We start from the raw sequence: 21,770 nt of genomic DNA on the forward strand, positions 1-21,770 counted from the left end.
CCAGCCGCCTCTTTTCAAGCTAAAAAAAAACAGAACAAGGTAAAGGACGAATCATCTATATTTTCCAACACCTACTTTTTAAATAAATATATGGATACTTTTTTTTAATCAATTCGACCTGTACATAAAACAAATCTATATACCAAGAAGAAAAGTCAGCCTTCTGGGAAACCAGTTTTCTTTAAACAGCAGACACGATCCTGCTCTCTAACCTCCAAACTCCGTCCCTGAAGCACCTAGTAGCTGACCTGTATACCGTTGAGAAGACTTTGATCATTAAGCCAGCAGGGCACAGGCACAGGCACAGAAAAATGTACGTGACGCACACCAGAATGACGCTCCGCACCAAAGGTCAACCTGACTGGCTATTAGAAAACCAGAATGAGGCTTGAAACGCACTGAGAGGTTACTGGAATTGGAGAACCAAAATGAGGCTCTTAGAATACACTGCGAAGCAGCGGGAAAGCGAGATTGAAGATTACCGCAGCCGGGTTTCAAAAGATAGCCTAATTTGTTGGAAACTCGCCCAGCTAAAACTAGATCAGGAGGTGGAGTAAAAGACATCTTCCTACCTTTAAAAGGTGCAGCCACAGTGCCAACGTCCACATAGTCAGTCACTTTGAGATATGTTTAGATTCGAGTGAGGTGTTTCGTGTGCACTCTTTGTACCCATGCCGTGCTCATCTTATATATTTCTGAGTCAACTTCTCTACAGTCAGTGGTGGTATAAATTTTGCCTAATTAAAATTATATGTACACATTATTTTAAGATGGGATGTTTAAAAACAAAATCTCACAGTAAACAGTTCTAGCCTTTAATCTTTAAAAGCTTGTCCTTATTCCTCTCCCCTTCCACACACACACAAATCACCAAACCCACTCCTCCTACCTTCCATTTCTATAACCATAATTTGACAAATAATCTAGCACTTCTTAAATCTACTACTTAGCCCTGCTACATCAACTGCAGCTATTATTGAAATGCTTTTTACCATTTACAAAATGTAAAACAAATTTTCTCCTTTCTCAAAACTCCAGTTTAGTTTAAATCATTTTTATTGGTTGTAACTGACAGATAAAACAGTTCTTTGTCCAGAATAAAATGATACATAGAATTGTCAACCAACAAGTTAAATCAAACCTATCAAAGTACAGTTTGGTGTTTGCATTTTCTCCCCTTCCTTCCCCTCTATTAACCCTTGGTGCTCCCTTTGTCTAATCGCATTCTATTATTTAAATGTACAAAAAAAAAAAAAAACATTAATTGACAAACATCTGTCTGAGTGCTTCCAGAATAAACTCCTTCAGCTGACTTCAAATTATGTGCGTTCATGACTCATTTAAATCTTAGGGAGCACTCTTATCTACCTCCCTACCCTTTCCATCCCTCCCTTTGCCCGACCCCACCCGCCCTCCCCTTTATTCCAGAACATAATCAATTGTGTTTGTAATTTAGTACACACAAAAAGTCAGCAGCTAAGGAAGTGGCATCTCTCCTTACTCATTGCCTGCCCGGTTTTCAGTAGATACAGTACCATCTTTACCGCCATCCATAGCCCCTCTATTTATTATTGACTAAGCCCATGAAACATTGTGGAAGCCTCAAAAATTCAGTAATAGGCTTTGTGCCTTAACCGGAAGAGTAATCCAAAGCATTTCCCATTGAGCTTTGAACCTGAGACCCGCAGGGCTTTCCAGATCAGTCACCCCACACCTGTCGATTCTCATTTGTCGCACCATTTGTGCACGCCATGTCTGTAAGGGGGGTATTTCTTTTGCCCTCCAGAATTGCAGTATTGTGGTTATTCCAAAATATATGGCCATCTTGGCAAATGCCCTAAAGCCCTCTGGGGCCTCTGCAGTTAGCTTAAAGCGGTTAAATAAAATTAGGGGATCACAAATGAGGGTGCAATTCCACAATTGGTCTATTCCCGCTATGATCTGCCTCCAGAACTTTCCCACCAGGGGGCAACCCCAGAACATATGCCTTAGAGAAGCCGCCCCCTGATTACATCTGGGGCAGGTTCCTTTAGTATCAAACCCCGCTCTCCGCGCTCTGTGAGGGGATATGTGTGTTCTCAACAGCCATCTATATAACCTCTCTCTCTGGGGTATGGAAAGTCGCTGCTTATACATAGTTTTCAAATATGATCTACATTCTTCCTCTGTGAATGTGCAGCCCAGATCCCTTGACCATTCCCGTGCAATCTGTCTGAAATCTAGTTCTGCTGTTGTGTCCTTCAATTGCCGATGATGGAATCTCAATGGTATTGAGAGTTGCGCCCCCAGGGTAAACTCCTCAGAGAGAACCTCCACCACGTCCTCCGTGAGGTCCGTCCACTCCAGGGAAGCAACATAATGACTCAGTTGACGATATGCAAATTGATATATCGGGGGAATCCCGTACCTAGTCTGAAGCTCTGGGTATGAGAGAATTTGTCCCTGTTCCGTGACTATGTGTGCCAGGTATACCATCCCTTTCTGTGCCCATCTACTGAAGATGCTAACCCCTTGGCCTGGAGGGAACGCCGGGTTATCGCATATGGACAGCCAGGGGGACGTTCGGGCAGAGAAGTGATAGCGTCTACACACCCATCTCCACGTTTCCCTGAGGGACTTCAAAAGGGGATGCCTTCGGAACACTCCAATAGGCATTGGCGTCCCGGAATGGAGTAGATGACTAAAGTGTATGTTTGGGAACATCGACGTCTCCACTGGCGTAATGGAAAACTCAGATGTCCCTCGATACCAATCATTTATGTGTCTCATGGAACTTGCGATTGCCAGGAATTTGATGTTCGTGAGTCCCATGCCACCTCCCTCCCTTGGGGCTGTCATCAAATGATATGGAATTCTCGATTTCTTCCCCTGCCAGAGGTACTTTTGAAGTAGACGTTGCAAAGACTTTTCATCTTTTCGTTTCAAAAACAATGGTAATTGTTGGAAGACGTATAGCCATTTGGGGGCAACCATCATATTGAACAGCGCTATTCTACCCCATATTGTAAGTGGTAATTCCCTCCACATAAACAACTTATTTTTAGTCATCTCCATCAACGGACCTATGTTCTCTTTATATAGGGAGGCCCCGTCTCTAGTTATGTACACTCCTAGATATTTCATTTTTGTTGTCTCCCATCTAAGTAAAGTCTCTCCTTGCCAGTCTAATTTTATGTCACTATCCATGGTCATCGCACAGGACTTAGAGAGGTTAAGGCCAAACCCTGATAATTGCCCATACTCCTTAATCAGTGCTAAGGCAGTCTTAAAGGACTCTTGTGGGTTAGTTAATACCAGTAGGACGTCATCAGCATAAGCTAAGGCTCGAACTTCCTGTTCCCCTAATCTCACCCCCCTAATTCCCGGGTCTGTATTTAGAAGGCGTAATAATGGTTCTAATGTAAGATCAAACAAAAGTGGGGATAGAGGACAGCCTTGACGCGTTCCCCTGCCTATTGGAAACCCCTCTGAAATCCCCCCATTTGCTGTGACATGGGCTTCCATACCAGAATATAGGGCCCCTATGGTTTGCTTCATTTCTGCAGGGATTCCTATCCAGTCCAGCATGCAAAACAAGAAGGTCCACTCTACCCTGTCAAAAGCCTTTGTGGCATCAAGGCTCACCAGCATCCCAGGGATCTCCTCATGCCGGCACTTTGCCATTGTCAGTAAGACTCTTCGAATATGTGTTACCGAGTGCCTTTTGGGGATAAATCCCACTTGTGTAGGTTCAATCACACTTGGTAGACACGCGTTGAGCCGAGTGGCCAGGATCTTTGCTAACAGTTTGATATCGACATTAATCAACGAGATAGGCCTATAGGATTCAGGCTCCTCCCCACATTTCCCCGGCTTCAACAGTAGTGATATGGAAGCAGTGTTTTCATGCAATGGGAATCTTCCCTCTCGGATTACCGCCTGGTGATACTCAAATAATGGGCATAGCAACTGGGGCTGAAGCATTTTGTAAAATTCTCCTGAATACCCATCCATCCCGGGAGCTGAGAAAGACTTTAGCCCTTTTATTGCTTCAGACAGTTCTTTAAGCTGGATAGGGGCCTCTAGACCTGTTATTTCAGACTCTCCCAATTTTGGCATTTTTGCCCTCCCGAGGAAGTCATTTATAGTGGCCTCCGTGGTTGGCCGATTGGCCCTGTAAAGGCTACTGAAATGCTCCTGTAATATTTGGAGGATCCTATCTGGGTCATTAGTAAGGCCTCCCGTCTTTTCCTTCAAGGCCGATATTGTTCTATTTCCTTCCCGCTTCCGAACTATCCGGGCCAGCATACCCCCTGCTCTGTTTCCAAAGCGATGGAACTTGTATTTTTGGAAAGTTCTGTTCTGCAATGCTCTTTCATGCAATAGGGAGTTTACTGCGGCCTGTATAGACAGATAAGCCTCTCTGGTAGCCGCGGACTGTCGTTCTATATACTGACGTCTAGCATTCCGTAGCCGCCTATTCAGCTGTAAAAGGCTAGCTGCATTCTTTTTCCGTTTACTTGCTACATATGCTATCAGATCCCCCCGCAACACCGTCTTTCCAGCGCACCAAAACAACTGTGGGTTCGACTTGTGGTCTTTATTGAACAACTCATACTCCTCCCATTTTTTCACTAAGAATTTTTGAAAAGATTTATCCTTTATTAGGTGGCCGGGGAACCTCCACCGCCTGGACGGCTGAAAGCCTCCTGGGGCCTCCAGTTCCAACCAGACGGGGCTGTGGTCAGATATCAAAACCTCCTCTATTTTTGTGTCCCGTATACAATGGAACAAGGCTGCTGAAATAAATATGTAGTCTAATCTTCCCCATGTCCCATGGGCCCTGGACCGATGTGTATAATCTCTTTGATCCGGGTGTAAATTTCGCCATGCGTCCACTACAGAGAGAGAGTTAGTGAACTCACTCAGCATCATTGATCCCCTCCGGCCTTCCACTCCCCTGCCGTCCTCCCCCGAATAATCCATCTTGGGGTCTATGGATATGTTCATATCCCCTGTTACAATCAGGTGCTTGTCTTCATATGGAATCAGCCTCCTCAATAACCCTGGAAAGAAGGAGCTGTCTGGAGGGGTAGGAGCATAAACATTCAATAGATATATCTCCCTCCCTTGTAACCATAACTTAACCAGGAGGAATCGTCCTTTGGGATCATGGAAGATCTTTTCTACCTTACAGGCCAGCCGGCGATGAATACATATTGCCACTCCTCCCCTTCGCCCGTCTGGGGGTGCATGTAACACCTGTCCTATCCACCCCTGTTTGAGTTTTTCGTGTTCGGCTGCCGTCAACTTTGTTTCCTGTAAACATGCTATGTCTACATTGAGGTGTTTTAAGTGTGCAAGAATCTTTTTCCTTTTAATGGGAGATGTGATGCCACCCACATTCCAAGTGACTATTTTACAGTGTGTGATTGTGTGGATTTGCTATTTTCCAAAATGTATACTCGAAGAACTTAGCCCCTGGGTCCCAGCCCTTCCCCAGTGGCTTTATACTCTTTCCTTCCTCCACAAGCACACAGTTCTTATGCATTCCTTCTTTTTGCCTAACCCGTGTGTGTGACCTTATTCTTTTAGCTCTGGAACACCCTCCCCCCCTGAGACCTTGATTCGTTCCAGGTCTCCGTCTTCCCCTCCCCGTATCCCTCCCGTTGCCTAAACCCCCCTCCCTTCCAGCCCTTGTCATTACTTCTCTGCTTCCTGGTGACACGTTACCGCTATGAGGTTTCCCCTCTCCCCCCCCAGCCCCCTCCCCCCGGTCCTAATGGGAGCTCCCCCCCTTTTCAGATCAGGTCAGTTCTGAAGTGGCCCTTGAATATGTAAACTCCCTTCACCAATATTCTTGTCAGTCAAACATATATTACATTATCACTTTATCTGTGTAACACCAGTAAATGTCTCACCTAACCTGAGTAGATCACATCATCGTGCCTTTCTCCTAGACTTGCAAAGGTTACGCGGGTCATCAACAAGAGTCCTCTGTTCTCACAGTCAGGTTGGTGCAACAACCAGTGCCTGTAATTCAGTGTCTATAAATTGTTGGGCCTCTTGGACTGATTGGAAGGAGCGCCATTTGTTTTCGTGCTGGATCTTTAAAACAGCTGGGTAAAGCAGCAGGAATCTTGTTTTCCTGTTGACCAATGTCGTGCAAAGTGGATGAAATCTGCGCCTTTGTTCTTGCACTCCTGCAGAATAATCCTGAAATATTCTTATCTGGTTTCCGTCATATCTCAAAGTGTCTCTTTTTAAACGGAAGCCCCTCATAATTTCTTCCTTGTGCAAGTAATTGTGGACTTTGATTATCACCAATCTGGGTCTTTGTTGTCCTTGCTGCCATCGGCCTAGTCTGTGAGCCCTTTCGATGCACAGTTCTCCGTAACTATCAGACAGAGCCAGTTCTTTTTTAAGCCATTGCTCCAACACGTGCCCCAAGGTTTTCTCTGGAATTGCCTCTGGCAGGCCCACAATTCGCAAGTTGCATCTTCTTGCTCTGTTCTCCATGTCTTCGATCTTGTCTTGCTGTGCCTTGAGTTGTTCTATCATCCGGGTTACATCTTGGGTGTTCTGTGCTCTGGTATCTTCCAAAGCGGATATACTACTACTACTACTACTTAACATTTCTAGAGCGCTACTAGGGTTACGCAGCGCTGTACAAATTAACGAATAAGGATGGTCCCTGCTCAGAAGAGCTTACAATCTAAAGGACGAAATGTCAAGTTGGGGTAGATGAGATTTCCTGAGAAGAGATGTAGTGATTAGGTGCCAAAGGCGACATTGAAGAGGTGGGCTTTGAGCAATGATTTGAAGATGGGTAGGGAGGGGGCCCGGCGTATGGGCTCAGAGAGTTTGTTCCAAGCATGGGGAGAGGCGAGGCAAAAGGGGCGATAGTTTATAGAATCACACTAACCGTGTGGTTTTTCAGCACCAAATTTTAAGGCACCATTTATAGAATTTGGCTGTTAGTCACTGTTCCAAACTATAGATCAAGACAAATATTAGATGAAGGGATAGAAAAGGGGTATTAATTGTAGAAGTGCTGTGGTTAGATCACCATGTCCTCCTTTATTTTTAATGAAGATAAATGGAGAATCTGGGTCTACCTATAGATGTTAGGAGGAATGTAAGATAAATGAGACTACATTGCAAGATAGGTTAAGGGAGAAATGGATAGATCAAAAGTTCAGGGGTAAATGTAGAATATCTGATAATAGTGCAAAATGATATTGCTTTAGCATTTGATTTTTTTTTTTGTTACATTTGTACCCCGCGCTTTCCCACTCATGGCAGGCTCAATGCGGCTTACATGGGGCAATGGAGGGTTAAGTGACTTGCCAAGAGTCACAAGGAGCTGCCTGTGCCTGAAGTGGGAATTGAATTCAGTTCCTCAGGACCAAAGTCCACCACCCAAACCACTAGGCCACCTCTAAGAGGGGAAGGATAGGAGAGTTAGGAGGCTCCCAGGGTTTTCTGAATAGTTGGGAAATTTGAAAAGGGAGATAAGGTGATGCAAAATGTTTAGGGGATAAGGAATGTTGATAGGTTATAACTGGGAATTACACTAAAGCAATCAAGCCCTTAAAAAGCAGTGTTACTCATCAGTAAATCAGGTTGCGGTGAACTCAGCATGGGAAATGTTTCATGTAATTCATTCCTATCAATTACACGAAATAAAGAAATATGGAAACAAAAGGTCACAAATAATGGCCAGATACCATAATGTAAAAGTTTCAGTACTTAACTATGAGGAGAACTTAGAGATTGGGTATGGCACCTGTTCAGGAGGGTGATTTAGAAAATCAGATTGAGACTGACATGGATAGCAATGTGGTAAGGAATTTTATCTGTGCAGATAACATCACATTACTAGTGCCACTGAACAGGGGGATTTCAAATTTGGATTTGGTAGCTGCAAATTGTGTAAAGTTTTAGTTGAAGATTGGGTTATTACTCGCAGACTAAAATAAAATGTAGACAAAACAAAGATTTTTTTTATTGCTACTAATCCATAACAGGCTGTTCCGTGTTGTACAATAACTATAGATCAGGTAGCTTCCCGGTGGAATCAGAGCTCAGGATCTTGGATATAGTATTAGACACTGTACTTTCATTTGAAAAGCAGGTAAATCAGCTAACAAAAATAGTTTTGCTTTTTACTTTAAAATGATTAAGAAGGATTAGGCACTGTTTAGAACCATTGCAATTTAAATTAATTATCTAGGCCTTGATCTTAAGTCAGCTTAATTACTGTAACTTTCTGCTGGCTGGCTGTTCACAAACAATTTTGAAGAAAGTACATACTCTACAGAATGCAGTGGTTCACTTGGTTTATTCTGCTAAGAAGATTGATAGGATTACCCCTTTGATGAGTAGAGCTCATTGGTTACCGATTCAGGCAAGGGTTTATTTCAAGATCTGTACTCTTATTTTCAAAACATGGGCTAGTTTCTATATATGGCACCTGAAAATTCTGTGCAGGCAAAAAAAAAAAATACACCTAGGTATATTCTCTAAAATATGCCTACATTTTGTAGAATAGGCTTAAATTTTCATGTGGTATATAGAATATGCTAAGTGCCAGTCCACACAACTAAATTTAGTCACGGTCAATTACACTAACTAAAACCTGTTATAAATCTTGATGCCTAAATTAGGTGCAGAGCAGGTGAATTCTATAACAATGTGCATAGATTTTAGAAATGCCCATGACCTGCCTATTGTACGCCCATAACAATGCTCATTTTTCAACGATATGACTTAGAATTTATGCACATCACATTCTGCTTTCCGCTTCTCCCAGCCTCCTTACCGTATCTGCCATATTAGCTTCCATGTTGCTCATTTGGCGTTCTAGTAAGTCAAATCTGGGGTTAAGTGCAGCACTTACTGCCATAGTGATTTGGGCCAATTGTTTTTCAGAGAAGTCCCTAAGTTTTTCAAGTTTTCCTTCGGCCATTTGTGCCCCTGTGGATGAAGGAGAATTTTTCCCCTTGTCGTATTTGGTGCCACTTCGGGTTGTGCCAGCAGATTTAGGCTTCAGATATTGCTCCATGCAGTCTGCGTTTCGCCCTGCGTTGTGCTTTGTGCGCCTGCACTGTGGAGTTGGCACTCTTATCTGAAAATGTCGAGGGGACCGAGGATCCTATGTCCAATGTGCACTTCTATTCCACCTTCTGTAACAGTTTGAATATTATGAGCAGGGTAACGTACTCTTTAATTTGATTCTTTATCCAACGTGTATTATAGAATCAATCTGTGCACAGTTCTTCACCCTTATTCGCAGTTGGCTTGTCTATAAAGTTCCGGGAGGCTGTTACATCAAATTCTTTAGTTTACCCCAGTCACCATTGTGTCACAGCGTCTCTATTACATTGTGTTTGGCTTATTTCTCCTTCCAGCTATGGGAATTGTGAAGGACCGAGCTAGTGCCCTCTTCGAGTCGGGGGGGGGGGGGGGGGGAGCAGCAGGGAAGAACTATCGCTCAGTCGCTTCTACTTTTAACGACCTTCTCTGCTTCTGTGCCCGTTCCTTACCAGGCCGCCATCTGCCGCTTATTCATGCTGCCGTTTATTCCTCTGCCCGCTCTGAGATTCTTTCCGGCCGCCATCTTGAATCGCGGCGCATGCGGTGCAATTAGCTTCGGTCACGGTTTCGTGGGGCACATCAGCGAGTTCCCGCATGTGTCTCCGTGCTCTCGGGGTCTTTATGCAGCGTTGTTTGCCGCGGGTGAGCCCCGGCAAGCGGGGGGAGAAGGAGATCCCTCGCGCGGCGTTGTGGAGCTCTCTAATCGGCGGCCATCTTCCCGCTCGGCTCCCCTTGCACTCCAAAACTCCAGTTTAAGTCACAGCATCAGGATTTCTCCCTTGCTCCACATTCTCCAGAACAGTTATGCAAGATACATAAGGATAATAGGTTATTTTAGTTAATTGAAAATATTTTTTATCACCATTGAAGGATGTAGATCAAAGCAATTTATAATTTAAAAAACGAGGGAAGGAGGGTGAAAAGGGGGGTGGGGATTGGGAATTAAATTAATAATGAAAATGGAAGGGAAAAAATATAGCAGCAAGAAGTCTTTACTCAATGGAAGTCATCCTCTGTAGCTAATTTTCAACCAGGTCACAAAAGACCTGTGTGAAAAAAGGTTTTTAAATCAGTTTTAAACTTGTATGTGAAGATTCATTTCTGAGATAAGAAAGAATATTATTTGAAATAAAAGGAACTGACTTAATAAAGGCTATATGGCAGGTAATTTCAAGCCAATGTTGGGGGTCTGGCCCAGCAAGGACATTACTGAAGTCCCAACAAGGTAATGTAGCTGGAGAGGCTAATATGGTGAAGCAGACCTCCCAAGGTCCAACAACTGGAATGGCATTACAAGCCCAAGTTGAGTGTCCCAAATCTTGGGCCTGCACCTGCACCACTCCTGGTTAGGCCAAAGCTCCACATTGTAGACGAGATCATTGTCATGGCTTACTTCTCTATTCCTTGGCCCAGCTCAAGGACTTCTGCTGTTGTGTTTACCATATTTGCCTGTTTAAAAAGGTTTCTTCATTATTATTTTATTTTTTGAAGACCTTATGTTGCAGCACATTCCACTCCATTCAATCACAGTATAGTGCCAAGCAAAGATCACTGTTCCAGGAAGTGCCTTCTACCCTTCCATTTTCTATCCTGTGATCATTGTGATCCATTGATGGGATGAATGGATGATGTCAAATGTCAATTTTTAAGCAGTTAGTTTGATGTCTCTTTCCAAAAAAACGTTGGATAGTTGTGAGCAGTCAGATATTTATATGAAAAAAATTGTGTATATCCTGGTGAGATTTTGTTTCTTTTATTGACATTAATTCATTGGACATACCTGCTGGGACAACATTCATAATGATACTAATCTGGAATCGATGAGTGCTGATTCTCTTTTGGTCAAAACCTACTAATTCATTTTCCAGCTTGACTCCTGTCTTGAAGCTCATTGAAGGAGTTCTGTCCAGATGTATTTGAAACAGACACCACCCTAACACTTATGGGGCAATCCTGTAAGCTCACACCTAATTCTACATGCCACTTCCGTGCATTAAAGGTGTCTTTAATTGGCAGTTGCATGCATAAGTTCACTTGGTGCCATTCTATAAAGAAGTTCTTAAGTTCTATAGCGCATGACTCCAACGTGGGCGTAAATGTGGGACCAGCAAATGCAGACCGTGGGCGTGGTGCCAAGTGACACATATAACTTACAGAACACTATCAGTTATGCACTCACTCGACACACTTTGGCATGACTATTTACATCTGCCAGTGACATGGCATAAAGGATCGTGCCTAAGTTTTGGCATACCATTACAGATTTTCACTAGTATTCTGTAATGGCTTAGATGCACCTAGGTGCTATTATACAATTGGCACTAAGCATGCCCCATTGTATTGTCTAAATACAAAACAACTTATGCATCCAGCTTCTCCTACATAAGCGCACAACTATGGAATGGACTCCCAAAAGCTGTGAAAATAATCCATGACCATCTAAACTTCAGGAAATCACTAAAAACCACCCTCTTCAAAAAGGCTTACCCAACCGATCCAACATAAATCCCCACACCCAGCAACACAACATAACCAATGATCATACTGGACAATACACAATCTTCATTCCCTTCGACCCTCATGGTGCCTGATACACACCTACCTCATTCGACCACAATATAACCTTGTATTTGTTATCAACTGACTGGCGAATGCCTTTACGGTACTATGTAAGCCACATTGAGCCTGCAAATAGGTGGGAAAAAGTGGGGTACAAATGTAACAAATAAAAAAAAAAAAAATCGAGGCACCAAGTTATAGAATTACCCTTTTTAGCAAGTAGGCTCTCTGCTGAGAGAAGAATATCTCCGGTACCTGGTCAAAAAAAGGCCCAAACAAAATAGGTCCAACAACAACAACAAAAAAAGCAGACAAAAAAGTCCCCAACAAAATAGCTCCTGCCAAAAGGGCCTGCCCACAATTTGGCCCCTGACAATGAGCCCCCCGACAAAAGGGCCCTCCCCTGAGTATTTTACCTGTTCTGCTCCTGCTGCTGCAGCTGTGTGTCTTTCTAAGTCCCGCTGCTGCTTTGAACCGAGGTATGTGTCCCTTTTGCCACCCCAGTTTCAGTGGTCACTGTTCCTAATGTCTTCCTCTTCCTGCGTAGTATGGTATGTCTCTCGCCATCTCCCAACCCCCCCCCCCCCCCCCCACCCCCAGCGATCCTCCAATGTTCCTGTGGGCTGCCAACAGTGTCAACAAGGAAAACAAGCTGCTTAGGCTGGCCCTAGAAGATTTCCTTCTGTTGTTTCCTGCCTCATCTGATACAACTTTCTATGTCTATGTAGGTAGGACACAATAGAGAGAACGCTTCCAGGGCCAGCCAAAGCAGCTGTTGGAATGTTGGAGGATTGCTGGGGGGGGGGGGGGGGGGGAAGGAGAGAGAGATACCTGACCATGGAGGGTAGGCAGCAGGAAAAGGGGAATATGCTGGACTATGTTGGAAGGTGGGTGGGAAGGAAGGAAGGGTAAGAGATGCATTTCCAGACCATGGGAGGGGGAGGGAGAGAGATGCCAGAATGCAGGAAAGAGGGTAGTAGAGAAAGTTGCTGCAGTGGAGAGGGAGTTCAAGGAAGAGAGAGCTCAGATGAGGAAGAGGGGGAGAAGAGATGCTGGACCCTAGAGGGAGGGAGAGAGTTTTAACTATACATCTTATTTTTGTGAAGGGCTATGGGCTATTTTGTTACAGGGGCTGTGTTGTTACAAGGCTATTTGTCCAGGATATTATGTCAGGGTGCCTGCCCATGTCTCCATACTCTCTGGAGCCAGTAGTGCAAATAAACAGACATCAAATTGAGAACAGCAGATGAAACAAAGCAAGGGAATTTATGCATGACTGGCAGCCTATTGTCAGTTGTGACTGAATATTCCCTAGACCCTAGATGAACCAACCAATATGGAATTAAGCCTGTCCCACAGCATCCACCGCTGGCTTAGGAGAACCAGTGAACTTGGTAGCATCTCCAGTGGACTGACCATGCTGAGGAGTAACCGTTCATACAATCAATCTTCAGGCCAGTTTGCACACATCTCCCTTTCCTTCCCTCTGATAGGCCCCTATACTGAAGTCCTGGAAATGAAGAACATTCAAAGTGGGAAAGAGGGCTGACTGTACTGTTCTGTGATTGGATAAAAGTGGCATTTACCTGCTGACAAACTTAAGGACTTTTTGCAAACTGCTTGTTTATTACCTCCACTGTTCCCTGATTATCATAATGGAGCGTGCTGCAGTTGTCCTGGAGTAAAGCTGCCAAGTGGATCCAGATTTGCAGGACAAGGCTCTTCCAGTCCTGGATTTACCCCAATGCATGCTGTGACTTGTTTTTCTTAGTGACTGCAATGGGGAAATCAGAACTACAAGTCCCTGCAGGCAATGGGGTAAACCCAGAATTGGATCATCTGTGTCCTGCGAATCTGGATCCAGTTAGTAGCCTTATCCTAGGCATCCCTCCAATAGGTATATTGCTGGCAAGACTTATCGATTCCAGATTTTGGCCAGGAGTTGGTATACCGTACTTATTGAAAGTAGATGACCATATTACCTCACCTGCTCATCTGAGTGCCATATGAAGAGTTTGCTGAAATTCAGCAAGCCTGCTGACTATATCTAATGCTTCACGTCCATGTTGGTGCAAAGGATACTGCCAGGTACACATCCAAATATATCAAAAGTGATTTTGTGTCTCTGGGAGAGAAGGTGGCGCAGACAGGTGTGCAGGTAGTATTCTCCTCAGTCCTCCCTCTCAAGGGTAAAAGGCTGAGTTGGTGCCTAGAACTTTCACCTTCCTGGATCATGGGATGATTTTCCAAGCGCCACTGTGCAGAGATGGCATACACATATCAAAGAAAGGGCCAGAACCTGCTTACACAAGGCATCAGGCATGGAACCAGGGAGCTGATCCAGACCCCCCAAAATGGCCCAAACAGACCACCAGAGACTCAAGCTCTTATTTCACAGAGAGATCCCCTGGACCCAAAGACTGGTTATCTAGCAAATCTCTAGCACAGAGGAATCACCTTCGTCCAATCTAGTCCCCCCACCCCCACCCTGAGACACTAGCAGTGAACGAGGGAAGGGATATCTGACCCTTATGGAAAGGAGATAATGTGGATAGCCTACTGCTCAAAACTGAACAAAAGTTCATTTTTGGATTTAAGACCCTGACTCCTCAAGGACGTAATCTGGACACTGATTTATCAGTATTCCTTTAAACTGCCATCTCTTATCTTTGCAGTTATTAGCTTTTTACTTCTTTTTACATATTTATTTGTGTCACTGGTGCCTGTTATGTTGGGTTATCCCATTTTTGTGATTCACACCTATCATCTATTTATGATTATCTGTATGGGTATTATAATGTCTTTTCTGATTAATTTAAAGGTGAAATAAACTTTATTAATGTTATGTTGTTTATGGTGCCCTAGGCTTTTTCTATTGCTTTCCATCTGCCTGCCACTGATACCAACTCTTCTCTGTTGTTAGAACACGTGGAGGGGCATAATCGAACGAGGACAACCATCTGTAAGGATGTCCCGGTGAAGGGGCAGGGAAACTGCTATTATCAAAACAAGATGGGCATCCATCTTTCGTTTCGATAATACGGTCGGGGACGCCCAAATCTCAACATTTAGGTCGACCTTAGAGATGGTCATCCCCGGTTTTTGGCGATAATGGAAACTAGGACACCCATTTCAAAAACAACCAAATTCAAGGCATTTGGTTGTGGGAGGAGCCAGCTTTCGTAGTGCACTGGTCCCCCTGACATGCCAGGACACCAACCGGGCACCCTAGGGGGCACTGCAGTGGACTTCAGAAATTGCTCCCAGGTGCATAGCTCCCTTCCCTTTGGTGCTGCCCCACAATGCCCCCCCCCAAAACCCACTCCCCACAACTGTACACCACTACCATAGCCCTAAGGAGTAAAGGGGGGCACCTACATGTGAGTACAGTGGGTTTCTGGTGGGTTTTGAAGGGCTCACATTTACCAGCACAAATGTAACAGGTAGGGGGGGATGGGCTTGGGTCTGCCTGCCTGAAGTGCACTGCACCCACTAAAACTGCTCCAGGGATCTGCATACTGCTGTCATGGAGCTGGGTATGACATTTGAGGCTGGCAAAAAAAATAATAATAATTTTTTGTTTTAGGGTGGGAAGGGGTTGGTGACCACTGGGGGAGTAAGGGGAGGTCATCCCCGATTCCTTCCGATAGTCATCTGGTCAGTTTGGGCACCTTTTTGAGGCTTGGTCGTGAAAAAAAATGGACCAAGTAAAGTCGACCAAATGCTCGTCAGGGACACCCTTCTTTTTTCCATTATCGGCCAAGGACGCCCATCTCTTAAGCACGCCCCAGTTCCGCCTTCGCTACGCGTCCGACACACCCCTGTGAACTTTGGTTGGCCCTGCGATGGACAGCAGTTGAGGATGCCCAAAATCAGCTTTTGATTATGCCGATTTGGGCGGCCCTGAGAGAAGGACACCCATCTCCCCATTTGTGTTGAAAGATGGGCGCTCTTCTCTTTCGAAAATGCCCCTGATAATGACATCATTGGAATTCATAACTTTTTCCAGTATTTTTATTGAATTACAAGTGTTTTTTTGAGTGGAAAAACTATAAATTCAATGTGATCCAGCTGATCAGATGTCCCTTTTACAGTCCCAACCATCAGTTTCGTTTTTGGTGCACTTTTTCAGTTTTGAATGTTTTAATGTACTGTAGGCTGTTTTTAAAAATTATAGTCTATTAAATAGTTATCCATTTTTACAAAAAGTAATGTCTTTCAATGATTTTATAGTTTTTTTAGGGGCCCTTTTACTAAGGTGCAGTAGGCCTAACACAGGCCTACCACGTGCTAAAACGGCACTACTGTAGGACGTGCTGAAGCATCCCACAGTAGTTTCCTACTAAGCGTGCGCTAATTCCACACCAAAACATATTTTTCATTTTCCAGTGTTGGAAGCATTCCCATAGGCACAGAGTAGGCGTGTCTTCGTTAATGTGGTAGTGTGGGCACATTACCACATCCTACCCAATTAGCATTGGAGTAGCACAGGAGATTTGTATGCAGTGAATGCAGTGCATGCAAATATCTCTCATGAATATTCATTGTGGATATCTCAAAAACATGACTGGCTGGGGTGCCTCCAGGACCAGGTTTGGGAACCACTGAATTAGCACTTATGATTATGATGACTATTTTTAATCGTATGTATTTGTTGAGAGTTTCTAACGTGCCCCTGATGCAGCCTTCAAAAGGGCAAAACAGGCTGTGTTGGGCTTCTGACATTTCATTTTATGTTGTGGAAAATAAGTTTTAATGACGGATGTTTGTCGGTCTGCTGTTTGTTTCTTGCCATCTTGGATCGTGCAGATTGCTTGCCTTCCTGCTTTTTGGGACCTAGAACCAAGAACAGGCAGACAGCAGTAAAATGAATGCCATTCCCACTGGAATCAGGACCCCTTCAGGCAGGGCCGTAGCAAGCTACAGTATTTATTTATTTATTACATTTGTACCCTACATTTTCCCACCTCTTTGTAGGAGAGCAGATGCATATTCTGGTGTATACAATTACAAGGTGAAGTTGTGGTATGGTAAGGTTCATGTGGTAGGACCACATAGAGGAATTGTTCGACGAGAGAGTTCGGTGGTTATCATTACAAGCTATAGTGTTGTTGTGTTGCAGAGATTAGGCATTTTACGTTGGATCTGTGGGGTATGCCTTTCTAAACAGGTGTGTCTTGAGTGACTTTCTGAAATGTAGGTGGTCATATATGGTTTTCAGGTCTTTTGGTAGTGCGTTCCATAGTTGTGAGCCTGCCATGAGTGGGAAAGCGCAGGGTACAAATGTAACAAAAAAAATGTAGGAGAAGCTGGATGCGTACGTAGATTTGTATTTAAGACCTTTGCAGCTTGGGTAGTGTAGATTTAGGTGAGTTCGTGTAGATGCGGATAAGTTTCTGACTGGTAGGTCGATTAGGTCTGACATGTAATTTGGTGTTTCGCCGTATATGATTTTGTGGACCATAGTACAGATTTTGAAAGCAATCCGTTCCTTGATTGGGAGCCAGTGTAGTTTTTCGCGAAGGGGTTTTGTGCTTTTGAATCGCGTTTTTCCGAAGATGAGTCTTGCAGCCTTGTTTTGTGCAGTTTGAAGTTTCTTTAGGATTTGCTCTTTGCATCCTGCATAGATTCCATTGCATTAGTCAGTATGGCTCAGTACCATCGATTGAATCAGATTGCGGAATATTTCCTTTGGGAAGTATTGTTTCACGCGTTTGAGTTTCCACATTGAGTAGAACATTTTCTTTGTTGTGGATTTTACATGGCTTTCTAGTGAAAGGTTTCGGTCTAGGATTTTCAGGCTGTCCGAGACAGGGAGGCTGTGGTCTGGAGTGTTGATATTTGCGGGAATGTCCGTGGTATATGTGTGGACAATGTGACTGTGCAGAGCACAAGGGAAGCTGGGGCACGAAAATCTCACCTCTTTCATTGACTTCACTTACAAGGTGGGGGGGGCACGTGTCGCACAGAGCGTGCACTGGGCTTGTTACGTTCCTGTCTTCAGGTCACCTGACTAGATTGAAAGGGGAATTGGGAAGGCTGCAGTCCTCCTCCAGGAAGTCCTCTGAGGCCATTCTGGCCGAGCTCGTGTGTCCCCAGTATTTTTTTAAGGTCCTTCCATAATATTTTTTGAGAGTTTGGAAACATACTAAATAGAAGCCAGACGTGTCTTATGTCTTTCCACAACAGTACCCCATATATATACAGTGTATACACACATACACACACACAAACAGATATCCATATGTAACTTTCCCTAACTGATACAAAGTATAACATCAAACACTTAAGGGTTGTTTTACTAACCTGTGGTAAAATCGGGGCTTAACAAGGATTACTGTGGAACTTTCTCATTCACTAAACCCAGATTGACTGCAACATATATTTGAGCTTTTTCTGTAGTTTTAATTGCAGGTTGTTCAATAATTCTCATAACATGTGGTGCGTGCTAAGAATTAATGTGGGAGCACTTATCACTTCCTATTTAGAAGGTGCTAAGTGCTCCCGTGTTAACTGCGTTATCCCGTTAGCACACACTAATCATAAAGTGCTAACTGGATAATACAACAACACCCATTTTCTGCTCATGATACCCCTTCCCAAAAAAAAAATCTAAAAAATTGGCATCATGCAAGTTAGTATGTGCAAACAGGCAAAATACCACAAAACCCTTTAACGCATTTTGTGGTAGCCTGTTAGTGTTCACTAACCGCGTGTTAAAGGCTTAACAACCTTTAGTAAATATACTCCTTAGAGACAATGAAAGACAATTTCTAAAGTTTTCAGCATTACACATTTATAAATAGTTGGCACAATTTAACTATCACAAGCTTCTCGTCACATCAAATGACATCACTCTCTTCCCCCAGCTTGGCACCTTGGCCATCGCCACCAACTCTAACACCTTCCCAGACTTTTCAGATACATCACAGTCAGACTAACAAGCAAAACAGCTGAATAAAACTGCAAGGCTTAAAAAATGTTAGATTAAAATTTTTTCAATGTTATTTATACAGGAACATCCTACATTCCTCTTCTACAGTGATAAATCCCTTCATTGCTTCTTCCCTTTGCGAAAGATGTAACAAATTCTGGTTGGTTTACAACATAATGATTTAACAGAGATTTCTAATCTTAAAGTCTAGGTAAAATTTATGATTGGTTTCTCTCTCATAGGCTTAAATTAAACCCTGATAAATCTCAGGGCATGACCATAGGCTATAGGGATAGACCTGTTTTGGCAGCCCCTGTTTCTTTGTCCAGTATACCTGTTGCCTTCAAATCATCCACCAAAATATTAGGTGTCATATTGGATGATACCATGAATTTTCAACGTCCGATTTTGAATACTATTAGAGCTTGTTACTTCAAACTCAAACAACTCTATTCAGTATGCCATCTTTTTAATAAAACTGTTCTGCTACACTTACCCACTCCTTCGTTATTCAACGCTTAAATTATTGTAACTCCCTTTTTCATGGAGTTTGTACTCAGGATCTTTGCCATCTTTAGATAGTGCAGAATTCTGCAGTTAAATTGATTACCAGATCCAAAAGATATGACCATGTCACACCCATTCTTCAGAAGGAACATTGACTCCTTTTCTCTCATAAAATTTCATTTAAGCTGCTGTCATTGGTCCATAATGTGCACTACTCAGGCATTCGGCTTTATCTCTCATATCTTATCCCTTCTTCCCCACATACTGTAGGGCACTTTGTTGCTCACAGAATAACTGGTAGTCCCATCACTTCGTTCAATTTGATTTCATTTGTACCAGAATCTTTATTTATGTATTTATTTGTTGCATTTGTATCCCACATTTTCCCACCTTTTTGTAGGCTCAATATGGCTTACATTATGCTGTAATGGCGATCGCCATTTCCGGAATGAGAAATACAAAGTGGTATTGCATTAAAGTTCATAAATGATAAAGTAAATTATAGAGTAAGTTAGATAATCAGTTCATGTCTAGCGTGAGAAATAAAGTGGTAGTGTGTTAACGTTCATTAGTGACAGAGTGACTGAAGCAGTCAAGTGTACAGAGTTCGGTTTTGTCTAGTTCTGGTAGAGTTTCATTGTCTAGTGTTTAGGATGGATCATTGTGGTATGTCTTGAACAGGTAGGTTTTTAGTAATTTTCGGAAGATTGTTAGGTTGTGCATTGTTTTAATGACATTTGGTAGTGCATTCCATAGTTGCGTGCTAATGTAGGAGAAGCTGGATGCATATGTTGATTTATATTTAAGTCCTTTGCAACTGGGGTAGTGGAGATTCAGGAATGTGCGTGCTGACCTTTTTGTGTTCCTGGTTGGTAAGGCTATGAGGTCTGACATATAGACCGCGGCCTCGCCGTGAATGATTTTATGGACCAGGGTACAGATTTTGAACGCAATTTGTTCTTTTAGTGGGAGCAAGTGTAGTTTTTCTCTTAGGGGTTTGGCGCTTTTGTATTTCGCTTTTCCAAATATGAGTCTGTGTATCAAGTCCCATGCTCTGGAACGCACTTCCAACTATGTTATGTCTTGAACAGTCTTTTTCAAGATTTAAAACTGCTTTATAAACTTTTCTATTTAGCGATTCCTGTATCCCTTAAATTATTCACTTTGGCCTCTGTATCTCTAACGTTCATGCCCTGCTGGCTGGCCCAGGATCTCGGCTTCTAGATGTACTCTTTCTCTCTCTCTCTCTCTCTTGTCTTTCCTATATTGTGATGTATTTCTATTCCTTCTATGTTTTTAAAATTGTAAAGTGCTCTGAAGAGTGCTCTAAGGATGGTATATCAAATTTGTTAAACTTGAAACAATAGCTAATTTAGGGGTCTGTTTACTAACTGGCATCAGGGTTATCCTTTTTGGGAATTTTACTTGGCGTAACTGCCCACAACTAAATTTGGTATTCTATAGGCATACTTTATAGAATATGGCTAAGCATATTTCGCTTCAGCACTGATTTTTAGGTGTGATAAATAGAATCTACTTCACGGGTCTTGTTTGTATTCCTCGTAATGTGCTATATAATTCTAACTGGTCAAAGGTGTAAGTACAAGGAACAGTAGTGTACCCAAAACTGCCAAAAGGCATGTGCGCAAGTAGAAAAACAAGCACTGCTTTCCCCAGAGGGGTCTCACATTACGAGGAATACAAACAAGACCCCTGGTGTAGCACGGACCGTGTGGGGTCCTTTTGTGTCAACAAGAATAAAGTATTTCCTCACATTATCTCCAACATTGGATTTGTCTTTTGGTCAAACTCTGCTCCTGCTTGCAAGCATAAAAATCTTCCATATGTAACATAGGACTCCTTTTACTAAGGTGCAATACCTACTGCTACTACTACTTATCATTTCTATAGCGCTACTAAAGTACGCAGCACTGTACACTTGAACATGAAGAGACTCCCTCTGTATGACACTTCACACACCAATTCATTAACGCATGCTAAATCCATTAACACACCTTAGTAAAAGAAGCTCATAGTTACTTATTTTCATCTAAACAATGTAAATCAAATCTCCTATCCAATCCAAAAACTATTATAGCCTATCATTTTCATATGGCTAAACATCATCTTAAATTACAGCCTATAACCTTTTCAAAAATTGTTCAAACTAGAACATTTTCTACTTTTTCTGGAAGAGAAAATACAAAGGCACAATAGAAAGTGCCAGAGGTCAAGTTTCAATTTCATGATGAGATCTCGCTGATAGCAACGGCAGCAACTCCTGAGAAGCTGATCACAAAACACTGATAGTTCAATGAAAAAAAAGACAAAAAGGCTTCAAAAAGACAGGTGCAACCTCATGGACTGCTTTAAAGATGATAGTCACATTCTTGAACTTAATTTGCCACTGAATTGGAGTGTATTTGTGAAGTAATATATTCCAACAATCTGCTACCTGTGATCAAACATGCAGCTACATTTCTGAACGTGTTCTGAAGCAGTTGCAAAGCCTTAAGCAATGAAGAAGACAAACCAAGATAAACAGCATCGCCAGTGTAGATGAAAATCTTTGGCTGAAATATAAGGTCTAAGTCATGATATCATACATAACTTATAAAACACCCATTTCACAGCAGAAATAATCTCAGGTCACACTGATACATTTGAATCAATTATCAACCCCAAATATTGT

At 42.9% G+C, this 21,770-nt stretch overlaps 1 protein-coding gene across 4 annotated transcripts in view; it reads right to left on the bottom strand.

Annotated features, from left to right (window-relative positions):
• ASRGL1 (asparaginase and isoaspartyl peptidase 1) overlaps positions 1-612 on the bottom strand; it is a 107,780-nt gene extending 107,168 nt beyond the window's left edge. Inside the window, exon 1 of one of the 4 annotated variants that reach the window (XM_030199016.1) lies at positions 573-612. The gene's annotated coding sequence lies outside the window, so the exon portion shown is untranslated. Of the gene's footprint in view, positions 1-143; positions 315-572 lie in introns of those variants that run through there. The other 3 variants (XM_030199014.1, XM_030199017.1, XM_030199012.1) reach the window with 3 other exon arrangements.
• Positions 613-21,770: the final 21,158 nt, after the last annotated feature.

Source organism: Microcaecilia unicolor, chromosome 3, assembly GCF_901765095.1.
Source record: "Microcaecilia unicolor chromosome 3, aMicUni1.1, whole genome shotgun sequence".
NCBI lineage: Eukaryota > Metazoa > Chordata > Amphibia > Gymnophiona > Siphonopidae > Microcaecilia > Microcaecilia unicolor.